The sequence below is a fragment of the Gavia stellata genome, chromosome Z (genome assembly GCF_030936135.1).
Source record: "Gavia stellata isolate bGavSte3 chromosome Z, bGavSte3.hap2, whole genome shotgun sequence".
Lineage (NCBI taxonomy): Eukaryota > Metazoa > Chordata > Aves > Gaviiformes > Gaviidae > Gavia > Gavia stellata.
The window spans coordinates 64,370,157-64,382,705 of NC_082637.1; positions in this window are offsets into that span (position 1 = coordinate 64,370,157).

Genomic DNA, 12,549 nt, shown 5'->3' on the forward strand with positions numbered 1-12,549 from the left:
ATGCCTCTGAAATGATCTTCATCTAACGTAATTAGGAGGAAAACAGATATGAGGCATCTGCTAGAAAAGAAAGTATTCAGAAATTAGAAAAAAAAAAAAACAAATTGGAATGATAGGAGTTCAAAATGACTTTCAGGAACAAGTGACATGATTTGTCCTAATGTTAGGCACAGATCTCAAAAGTCATTAACAGAATGTCATATATCTGTAAAAAAAAGCCTTTTTGATTGTTTGTTTGTGTGAAACTCTAAATGAACATGACCTGTCATGTCTTGTAGAAATGCTGGTATAGTCTCCTATAACTCCAATAGGACCAACACTGTGCTTTACATGTTAAAGTAAGCCTCATTAGTCTCATTTTTGGCTGTGAAGGTAAAGAGTATGAGATCTGCCCAGGAAAACAGAGCTGAAAATAATTTTGAGCTAAAGAGGTGTCAAGGACTTTAGTTTGCATCGCTATGCAGCAGTGCAGCATCCCTGCTCTTCAGGCTACTTTGAAGCAGTGATGATTGTGATTTTCAAAAGGGAGGAAGAAGGAGCTGTAGTTTCTTCTTTTTGGGCACTCTTACAAGATGATACTTGCAGCATTGTATTTCCCTAAATGCAGACCCAATTAACCAGTCAGTACATGAGTGATACATATGAGAATGAAACAGAGGATGAAACATTTGGTCCCAGAAAACAGGGAGAGCAGGAAAGGGTTATGTGCTCTCCCAGACCTAGAATGAAGAAAGGAGCTTATATCAACTAACTTGTTTTATAACCCTGACTTAACACAGCAGTGAATGTTTAAGTGTGTGTGAATTTGTAAAGTAATTGCTACATACTTTGCAGATTTTCTAATGTCAAAATTGTTTAAAACATTTCCATTCTGTTATGTCTAAAATGACTACAAAAACTGGCAAGTAAAAATAGTTCATGTATTGACAACTGAAACCCTGTCATTTAGAAAGCCTCTTTTGCTGGCAACACATGACTCTTGTACACAGTGTTTAGGTACATGACATTGCAAAAGAGAAAAAAAGGAAATGAAAGTACACTATCAACTTAAATCTCCCTACGTTGTAACCTGGAATAGGATCAAACTGTCAGACAGCAACTGACCGCTGCAATGAGCTCTCCACCTGGAGTGTGTCAGCTAGAGCAGTATGAAATTGGATCAAGCTGTTTAGCTGGAAAAAGAAAAAAAAGAAGAATCAGTGCAGATCCAATTTACTAACACTAGCCTAGGGTAAACACTGCTGTAAACCCCATAAATTCAAAGTTAACAGGAGATTAATTTAGTCCAAACTGAGTTACGAAAGAGTTGAAATACATTAGAGTGGAGATGGGAAAATCCCATTGTTGTGAGCAATCCTAGTAAAAAGGAGGGCTAAAAGGGAGGTATGGACTGCTAGTTCCTCCAAGCAAGTGATCCTGTGGGTGGAAAGGAGGTTCACCAGGTCAAACGGGAATGCATGCTGGGGCATAAACTGTGGCGTGAGCACTGGGGAGCAGGAGAACCTAACCACACACTGACTCCATGGACTTGTTCTGTGAGTACACTGTTTGACACCAAGGTTTAAAACCAAAACCAAACAGTATTGCTCCATACCGTGTAACAAACCTCATTACTAAGTAGGTCTCTTATATTTCCATTCTTAATACTGTAGTCAACATTCCAGAACTGCACGGAACAAGTACGAGCTTGTAGTTGCCCACATTCAAACGCAATTATATTCTTGTTTCAAGCAAATACTAAATTCGTGCTTTATCACACATTTATTATGAACTACATTTTTCTCAGTCAAAGTATGCAAAAGTGAGGATTTACCAGTGCTGAAGCATTATTAGGGACCTTTTTGGGTCTGCTGTAGTCACTTATCCTGTTACCCTGATAGTAAAACAGATAATAGAAACTTCCTTTCAAAGTTTATCATGCAGGAAAATGCAACTGCCCCCAAATGTTTTCATGTTACATCATTGTGTTTAAAATGCTGATTTTTATACGCAAAACAATTTTGAAAAAGTTTCCTCACTTTCTTTCTATTCCTGATGATGCTGTGCTTTCATAAATGTTTATGAATTGTGATGATGTGGCCTATGGCCATTGCATGTTTTCCAGACAGGGATTCAGCACTAATTTCTGGTGCCTATTGTTTAATTTGGTGCAGCAGTGGGTTTTGTCCACTGGCTTTGCAGGCAAACTGTGGAACTATTACACCAAGTTTCCAGCAGATTGTAAAAGCAGCTTGTCAAGGGTATGTTGTGCATATGCCTGAGGTTTTGAAATCTCTTGAAGACCAAGTTTTACATGCGTTATCCATAGCTGTGTGTTTGCTGTTCCATGGTTAACATTTGCTGACAGAACTGCAAATTACAGATGGTAATTCTTTCAGAGATTCATGAGAAATGGAATTTGATTTTGCTACTTAATTTAGATCACTTGGTAAATCATATAAATTAAAATACATTAACGATTATTGGACAAGTCAACTCCTTTAGAGGAAAAACCCAAATCCTCTCTCACCGCTCCATTTCAGAAAAAAAAAATAGTAATTTTCCTCTGAATGAGGATGTGTGTCATATAACAGCAATGGCCTTTTGCATCTGGGAATTGCAAAGGTATTTGAATTTTATGCATGGAAAGAGTGGTAGGAAAATTGAAGACTTAAACATTCATCAAAGCTTAATTTGTGTGATACAGGTAGTCACAAATAGTATTTGTTAATAAGAATGATAGCTAGAAGCTGCATGAAATCAGTTCTAACTATAGCCAATATAAATGTATACATTTATTTTTGAAGTGGATTTTTTTGAGAACATGATGTAACAACAGATTACTATGTTTCAAGAAGTTCTTCAATATTTGATTGATTTGATTTTCACTTGGATAATGCAAATCCTGAAAGGATTTCTAACTCATCTCCTGAGCTTCCATACAAACTAGAAATTCCACTGCATGTTGTACACAGGTGTGATCTCAGTTTTGAAGGCAGGTTATTACATGAAAAAAGCTTTATTCAGATATTGTACTTCAATCTAGACCTCTGGTATTATCTCTTAGTATTCAGATCATTATCCAGTGAGTGTTGAGATTATGCAGCAAAAGCTATGGAAACCTGGAAATGATCAGCACTGATGTGGTCCCCTTTTTTTCCTTTAGGAAATAATGTCTAAAATCTTTCTGATGAACTGCTACCCTGCACTGCAGTATGTTCCCTGAATGCATCTGTGCTTCTGGTACTCTAGAGGAGCTGGGACTAGCTAGCACTCTCCGGTGTGCTCCAAACCGCACCATAACAAGGCAACCAGAATATTAATGCAAGTTAACTGATTATATCACCTTGATGATAACTTCAAAATGCAGGTAGATGAGAAAGAGTATAGTCATCTGCCTCAGATGTGTGATGTCATGCATAACAAAGGATAGAAGTACAAACCCTAAAAAGTAGACAAAATAATTTATAGTTGTTCAGGAATGTAAGTTACTATTTGAATATCTGTTAATTCTGAAAATAAAACATCCAGAAGTTGCTCTTGATGCTCTGTTCTTGAATTATGAACATAGAGATACATCTTCCCTCTGTAACGTATAGAAGGGGAAAATACTATCTTCAGACATTTTCCCACTAACACACACTATACTCGTAATAATACGCCTGTGTTTACTGTCATTCACCAAACCATTTTCAGTAACAGAACAGAAAATAATTTTTCAACAAATGAAATTATGCCTCTTTCTTTTGATTAGATATGCTAACGAATTTGGAGTAGGAGAGTATACAGTAAAACAGCTTGAAGGAGCTATGATATTTCAAGATAGAGACCCTTCTGCAGGTGATGTGTACCTCGTGAACACAGTACTAGATTACCTTTAATGTCCCGCAGGGCACATAGGCATCCTTTCTGTGTTCCTGACGCCAAATATATTTTTATTCCTCTCAATCAGAAAGAAAACTGTCTCATGAGTCATGTAAGATTTAGACCCAGAGAGTTTTGAATGTGTTGTAGTGATCAGGCTCCACCTTTCCTGAAGAGCTAGGAGAGTGCTGTGGGCCAGACAGCAGTGCCTGGGGAGCTTGCATGCTTTGTGCTGTGGGACAGGGCTGCCAAAAGCACGATTGTGCTGCACACTCCTCTTTTGACATCCTCCCCCCTCATTCACAATTGGATTTGGTCTGGGCTGGTAAGGTAGGTCGCTTAGATTCACTGGAAAGACCACACTTTCTCTGCTCCCTACTCCTCTTCCTGCTCCCTACTCCTCTTCCTGCTGTCCACTTTCAGAAGAAAACTGCATGAAGTGAAAGGACCGGAAGGGCATTTCTTCACTGAAAGTTCAAAAAAAACCCAGTGAATTTGAAACTTGCTAAAAAAGCTACAGCAAGACACTTGCTGTCTCACAGGGAGAAAGAGAACTGAAGGTGGACCATGGCTATCACATTGCTGACAAACACTGCTGAAAACCACCTGTTCTTGTTTTTCTGTTTAAATGATGCTATTCATTCACATCCCAAATACTCACCATTCAATAGCAACCTCTTTACTTAGGCACTGCTATTTTTGTGTGTGATTTTTCTAGTTGCTTTGGGTTGGTCCATTTAGTTATCTATCTTCCATACCATCAGAAAAAAGATCTGATAGTCTTATGGACCAACATAGCTTTAATGTAAATCATGAGGACTAAACCCCCTTCTTTATCTTTAGAGCAAAAATTTCTCCTTTCTTATACGGCTTATGATTCAAGCATGTAAAACAATAAAGAAGATAAAGGCATCTATATATACAGAGCTGGTTCGGTACAGGCTCCAATGCATTTCATTGCAATAATTTAACAGGAGCCTTTTTATGGTATTGCCAACAAGAACATCTTCCTTGACTAGCAAATCAAAAGTTACCACCTTAAAATAGGATTCAGCTACTACCAAACTGGCTGGAATATGCAAACAGCATTTTCTAATCTGTGTCAGCGTTTCTGCAGCTGACATCTTCCTACTGCAGCATTAAAGCAGCATTAGAAAAGCATTGTATTTATTTGTGTTTTAAGTAAGAGGAGGGAATTCCACTGATACACAGGGAAGCTCTTTTACCCATTGACAGAGGTGATGTTCCACATTAGCAGGTCATGGTATTCAATACACAATAAAAAATACTTTGACTTACAATTTTTATTTCAGCAGGTTTTCCTATTGCAGAACTATCAAACAACCACCAGGTCCTAGCCATTATTAATCAGTACCGCCAGTGTTACAACGCTAAAATTGTAGCCCTTTCTTCTTTTCAATTAGAAAATCCAACAGAAAATATCTAACCTGACGTGGAAAATATATTTCCCACCATATTAAGTGTCTTCCTTGAGGTCTTTTCAAATGTCTGTCAAGCTGAAGACAATTCTGCTTCACAATTGAAAAAAGGGCTTGTTTTTACTGTGGTTTAAAGGCTGTTGAAGAACCATTGGACTATAATCCTGTTTACACTCCCCTGCCTTTTTGTTACCTAGTTCTCCTTTACTTCTTGAAAGCCTTTTCCTATGCCTCAGGAGGGCAAAGAGACTCTGGTATAAATGAAAATCATGCCCTTTACATTTTGGGCCCAAGACATCATTAAACCCACATACTTATTCACTAATAAACATCATTAGTTGTTTTGTCTATCATTATTTATGATACAGGGCTCAGAGCATGGTAATTGTCTACCTACGAAGAGGCTTAACACTGAAAAAAACCACCACAATTATGCGGAATTTTAGGACAACAAAGATCCATAAATACAGATTTTACTTATTAGCCTAAAGAATATTCTCCACATAGTGATATTCCTTCTATTACCTAAATAATTATGCATCTTCGTTGTCTGTGTGTGCCACACTGACTAAAGGACTGCACATGACCAACATATTTTCCTATCTGTTTTCAATTGTGAATATCCTAAAGCACTCAGCAATACAAAATACAGGGAAAGAGCATGGATTCCAAAAACATGCAGGTAGAATAAAACTCAAACTACTGAGCTGTGTTGTTTTTCTTTTCCCATGTTTGACATTTTTCAGAACAGGATACCTATAGCAACAAATGCTAAATTCACAGTATCAATTCTGTGATAACAATATCAAAGCTCACCAAGTTACTCTGGCACCACGGAGAAACGGCTCTATTAAAAAGGCAATGTGGAACAGGATTCTTACAGCTGCATACATTTGTTTTAAGAAAGAATAAGTGTAACCCTGATGTTACTGCTTTAAAATGTGTCACTCACGGCAATAGTCTTAAATTCTCTAAAACATGATGGGCCTTTTCAGGATTGATGTCATTGCAAGTTCAAAGCAAAAGATAATGCATCTGGCAACATACTTCGGGAGAGTATATTGAGATTACATCCATACCAAATATATAATTTTCTCAGCAAAACAGCCTCCTCCCTCTCCACCTAAAATCATCTGACAGATTTTGCTTTCAAACGCAGGAAAGAGAACTTTGTCTTTACTATTTTATTACACTGTATGTGAGGAATGTGACACGAGCTTATGTGGAAGCTTTGTACTCCCTTGGTTCTGACAAGTACCAAATTTTGTTTTGGTTAGTTTGGACAGGATTTCAATGACAAGGTAGCAACAGTCAGGGACACTTCAGGACTCCTGAACCCTGTTTTAACTTTTGGTATCAGGTTCAGACATCCAAAGGCTACACAGAGATGATTGTCAGCTTGTTTGTCTCCTGTATAACACAGGACAAGGAGCCTTATCCACTAGTATTTGCCACCTGTTCTACAATTCACTAATTGAAAACCCCTCCATAATCAAACAAGCCTCAGTTTAAAGAAGGCTCTCTTTGTGTACCCTCAGTGTTCCACAAAACCTCATTACATCTGCCTCAGCAAGAAAGGAAGAGGGAAAAAAAATATTTTCAAGGTAAAAGAGCAGACAGACAATCAAAGAGAAAACTTACTTTTGTTTGTTTTCAACATCATCTTGGCTTTCTGAGCAAGAACAAGTCTACCAACAACAGCAGTATACTTCATTCAGTGGCAATAGTTGCGTCTCACTAGGAGGTTACAGTATAAATAAATCTTGATCTTTAATAACTAAAAGCCTACAAATTATAATTCCATCCATAAGATGCCAAGCTGTTTCCAGCGATTAATAGGAATTAAATGTCATATTTGAATTCCCTTTTTACTTAAATGGTGGCATACACATTTCCACAAAATCTAATGAGTTTCATATTAAGGAAGCATGCCATTACTGCTATATGTCATTGAAAGTCTGGAATGAAGTCTTTGCCACAACTGGTTTCATGATTACCCAGCTACCCTGCTACAGCTCGTTCAAACATAGGCAAAAAGAGGCAGCTCACCCACTCTGTTTATGTTGAGGCCAGGCAGAGCGCAGCTGGAGCAACGTCCCTAGTGTCTCCCTACAGAAGAGCGTGGCTGGAGAAGGTACGAAGGCGATCCGAAGGCGATCCACGCCCTTGAAAGCTCTCACTGCTTCCACCTCCAGCAACACAGGACAAGCTTTGGAGCTTTTCCCTGGCCACTGACCTCCCCCAGCATCCCAGGTTTGTAACTAGAGCCCACAGCCTTTGCCTCTCTTTTTCCCATTTCTAGCAGTTGACTGACCAAAAGAAGGAAAGCAGAGTCACTGCTGAGGGAGATGAACAGAAGTTGTACTCATGGGATGCCATTTTACTGGGGAAGGAAAGGGCACCTGCTGGTCCTGAAGAAAGACTGGAAGCTGGTGGAAGAGGTTTGCAGAAGGGGGTGGAAGGAGACCTATAAAAGGCATGCCCTCCCCACCTCCAGCTAGCAGCACCCTTAAATTCCCTGTTCTGCTTCTCATCTCACATGTCTGCCCGTTCCTCAGAGTACTGTCTTCTTCCTCCCTTGACCCATTTTGCCATCACGACAAAACTGACTGAACTTACGATGACTCGAGGCAGCCATGTATTGGACAAATGTTGTCAGCCCCAGCAAGCCCCATTTTGTATTCATATTCTGTTCAAGTAAGAACAAATTGAATTTTGTGAGCAAACATAAAAGTATTTACGCAGAAAAAAAAGCAGAATCATTAAAGTACTAATACAGTTTTCAGGATTAATATTTAAAGCAGTTAGTTCCCAACCAAGAGAGGTCTGTCAAAAAAACTCAGAATAAAGCAGAGTTACAAGGATTACTCAGTAGCCCTTGCTGGTGCCACAAAAAAAAAAAAAAAAAAAAAAAAAAAGAAAGAAATTAAGAAAATTCTGTGCTTTGTAAAACAAACAGAGGACAAATATCAAATAGTATCATCATGCCAACAAGTTATAACCAGTTCCCTGCTCCCATGAGACAGTATTTCATTATCATTATTTCAATTTAAAACTGGTAAACCATTTCTGTAGGAAAAAGACCTCAAAAACTACTACAACATACTGTATGTTCATGTTCAGAAGAATTCTGTTGTTGCAACACCCAATTTTTGCAAGATGCAACTTTGCAATTCTTTATGCAATCTGAAGAATAAGGGAATTTACTGACACATCTTTAAAAATGCACCAAAAAAGTAGTATCTTGGAAATAATTACAGATTTAACAATTCATCCTAAGGGCTGTCCCTACAAGCTTCATCATCTAATTCTCGATTAAATTCAAGTCAACAGGTAAAAAGCAACATGAAGAAAATCTTTTCAGTGTGATCAGAGCACAAATGGACTGTTTTTTCAAAATGGAAAAAGATTGTTAGCTTTTTGCACACTGCAGCTACTAGGTTGGGGGGGGTTTGTTTTGATTGCTTGGGTTTTTCCTTTTTTTTTTTTTTTCTTTTGATGGTTGAGTCTCATCAGATATCAAGCACATCATTTCCCAGAGTGTAAAAAGTCAATCTGATGATCAGTGAATTCAAGCCTGAGAACGTAAGTCAGCACGCTGATGCACTAGAATTGTATTTTGAGAGGCAATGACATCACACATAAAGCCAGTGACAGATTTACTTTAAATGTAGAGTATGAAAATTCAAGGGAAGTGCTAGGACCAAAACAGCACCACATGCTGAGGCTCTGAAGCTGTCAAACAAGCACCAGAGCTAACAGAGCAGTAAGTGTCAAGCAGTAAGTAGAATCAGTGCTGTAGAGTTCTGAAATAGACATAATACTCATCACATAAGGACTTGGGGATATTGGTAGATGAAAAACTGAATATGAGCCAGAAATGTGTGCTTGCAGCCCAGAAAGCCAAATGTATTCTGGACTGCATCAAAAGAAGGGTGGCCACCAGGTTGAGGAAGGTGATTCTCCCCCTCTGCTCCACTCTTCACGAGACCCCACCTGGAGTACTGTGTCCAGCTCTGAGGCCCCCAGCATAAGAAACACATGGACCTGCTTGAGCAGGTCCAGAGGAGGGCCACAAAGACAATCAGGGGACTGGAGCACCTCACCTCTAAGGACAGGCTGAGAGAGTTGGGGTTGTTTAGCCTGGAGAAGAGAAGGCTCTGGGGAGACCTTATAGCAGCCTGCCAGTCCTCAAAGGAAGCCTACAGGAAAGATGGGGAAGGACTCTTTATCAGGTAGTGTAGTGATAGGGCAAGGAGTAATGGTTTTAAACCACCAGTGTGCCCAGGTGGCCAAGAAGGCCAACGGCATCCTGGCCTGTATCAGAAATGGTGTGGCCAGCAGGAGCAGGGAGGTGATCGTGCCCCTGTACTCGGCGCTGCTGAGTCCCCACCTTGAATACTGTGTTCAGTTTTGGGCCCCTCACTACAAGAAGGACATTGAGGTGCTGGAGCGTGTCCAGAGAAGGGCGACGAAGCTGGTGAGGGGTCTGGAGCACAAGTCTTATGAGGAGCGGCTGAGGGAGCTGGGTTTGTTCAGCCTGGAGAAGAGGAGGCTGAGGGGAGACCTTATCCCCTCTACAACTACCTGAAAGGGGGTTGCAGAGAGGTGGGTGTTGGTCTCTTCTCCCAAGTGACTAGCGACAGGACAAGATGAAATGGTCTCAAGTTGTGCCAGGGAGGTTTAGATTGGATACTAGGAAAAATGTCTTTCCTGAGAGAGTGGTGAGACACTGGAATAAACTGCCCAGGGAAGTGGTGGAGTCACCATCCCTGGAGGTGTTCAAGGAACGTGTGGACAGGACATTGTGGGACATGGTTTAGTGGCCATGATAGTGTTGGGTTGATGGTTGGACTTGATGATCTTACAGGTCTTTTCCAACCTTAGTGATTCTGTAAAGGAGGGGAGATTTAGATCAGATATAAGGAAGAAATTCTTCACCATGAGGGTGGTGAGGCACGGGAACAGAGAAGTTGTGGACACCCCCTCCCTGGAAGTGTTCAAGGCTGGGTTGGATGAGGCTTTCAGCAACCTGACCTAGTGAAGGATGTCTCTGCCCATGGCAGGAAGGTTGGACTAGATGATCTTTAAGATCCCTTCCAACCCAAACCATTCTGTGATTCTAACTCTTTCACAGGAAATACAAACAGCTTATATGGCTTGTAAGGAGTTATTCTTGTAGAGATAAAGAATAATTGCATTTTGCAACTTTTCCATATCAATAAAAAAAGCAAAAGAGTTTGGTTTTCCTTAGGTGTTCAAGCAAGCACAGAACAAGGAAACATTGGGGGGAACAGGAGCTTTCTGCATTGTATAACAAGGAAGGTGTCTGCAGAGCTGTGCCTGTTACCAGACTGCTCCCCGAGTAACCTTATCAAAATGCTAAGACATAAATGGGCACAAGAACTAAGGGAACTTACCCTTTGACTTGAAGGGAGGTTCTTTTCACACTACGTTAATTGCTTTCATTACGGCTATTTAAGAAAAAACTTGTTACCTGTGTGTCTAATAGCCCAAACAGCTAATTTATCCTTTCAAAACATGCCAGAATTTGAAAGGAGAAAACAAAACATTAAAAAGACTCTGTTGTTTGGTTTTTGAAACCAAAAAAGGCATTTTAACCTTGGGATAAAAATGTTTTATGGAAATATTAAAATGAATTCAGTTTATGTCACGTAGTTAGTTATGTTAGATGCTTGCAATATACTACTGCATGTATAGACAACATAAATCTTGAATAGAAACAAGCTTATTTTTCACATTTGCTTTCTCATTCTCGTGCAACGCTTGGCTTTACCTAAGATGGTGTCCTGGTTTAAGCCCAGCTGGCAACTACATACCACACAGCCGCTCACTCGCTCACTCACTCCCCATCTTGCCCCAGTGGGATGGGGGAAGAGATTAGGAAAAGTAAAAGTGAGAAAGCTCATGGGTTGAGATAAGAACAGATTAATAAGTGAAATAAAATAAAAATAATAATGATAATAGTGATAATAAAAATTGTAATGAAAAGGAAAACAACAACAAACAAGAAAGGCAAATGATGCAAATGAAAACAATTGCTCACCACCAACCGACCGATGCCCAGCCCAAGCAGCGGTCCCCCAGCCAGCTTTCCCCCTCAGTTTATATGCTGAGCATGACATCATATGGTATGGAATGTCCCTTTGGTCAGTTGGGGTCAGCTGTACCAGCTGTGTCCCCTCCCAACTTCTTGTGCACCCCCAGCCCACTCACTGGTAGGGTGGTGTGAGGAGCAGAAAAGGCCTTGACTCTGTGTAAGCACTGCTCAGCAGTAACTAAAACATCCCTGTGTATCAACACTGTTTTCAGCACAAATCCAAAACATGGCCCCATACGAGCTACTATGAGGGAAATTAAGTCCATCCCAGCCAAAACCAGCACAGATGGGGAAAAAAATTTTCTTCCCCGCAGCTAAAAGTTCTTTTACTTGAAAAGTCTCTTCAGGCAAAAAGAAAATTAGTTTTTATTATTCTAGGAAATCATTATACTTTGCAGGACCTTTTTAAGAACTAGGCCCATTTTAACCAAAAAAATTTTATATTTGAAGCAGGAACCACAGAATCTGTTATGACTTCATTTACCAAAAAAATTAAGCACAACAAATATTTGGACATGATCCAAAGGTTTGGATTTTTCTTACTTTCTATTTTGTATTAAACACTTCTACTGGTAGTCTTTTGACTATGACCTAGCATACGCTTTTTCAGACACCTCGTTAGAAAGTTCTTTCATCTGCAGTTTCCTCAGATGAGGAGTCAGGAAAGATCTGCAAATAAGACCTCTACATTCAAGTTAAAAAAAAAAAGAAAAAGAGAACATGAATGTTCTTCTTTTAGACAGCTCTTTAGAAATAGGAAGAAGTCAGAGCTGAGGCCAGCAACAGATAGTGAAGGAATGAGAAAACGTCTAGCTGCTTGTTAAATCTGGAATCAAAAGCTTCTAGCAAGAGGATTTCCAAATCTTGCCACAGAAGTTAAAGTAATTCTTTTTATAAAACACTGTGCTTAAGAGATTAAATGAAGGCCAACATATTGTGCCGTTCCAGAGAGAAACAAAGTACAGGCTGGTTAAAATACCTGTCACATTTGCTGCAGGAGGAGCTACGGAAGAACAAAAAGCCTTAACAAAGAACAAGTTTGATACTAAGTTCCTTGCAAGCAATACAAATGTCTTTACTTCCATTTTATCTTAAATCTACATACGTCTCATGCATCTTAGATGAGCTTTAAAGGCTGCATTACTA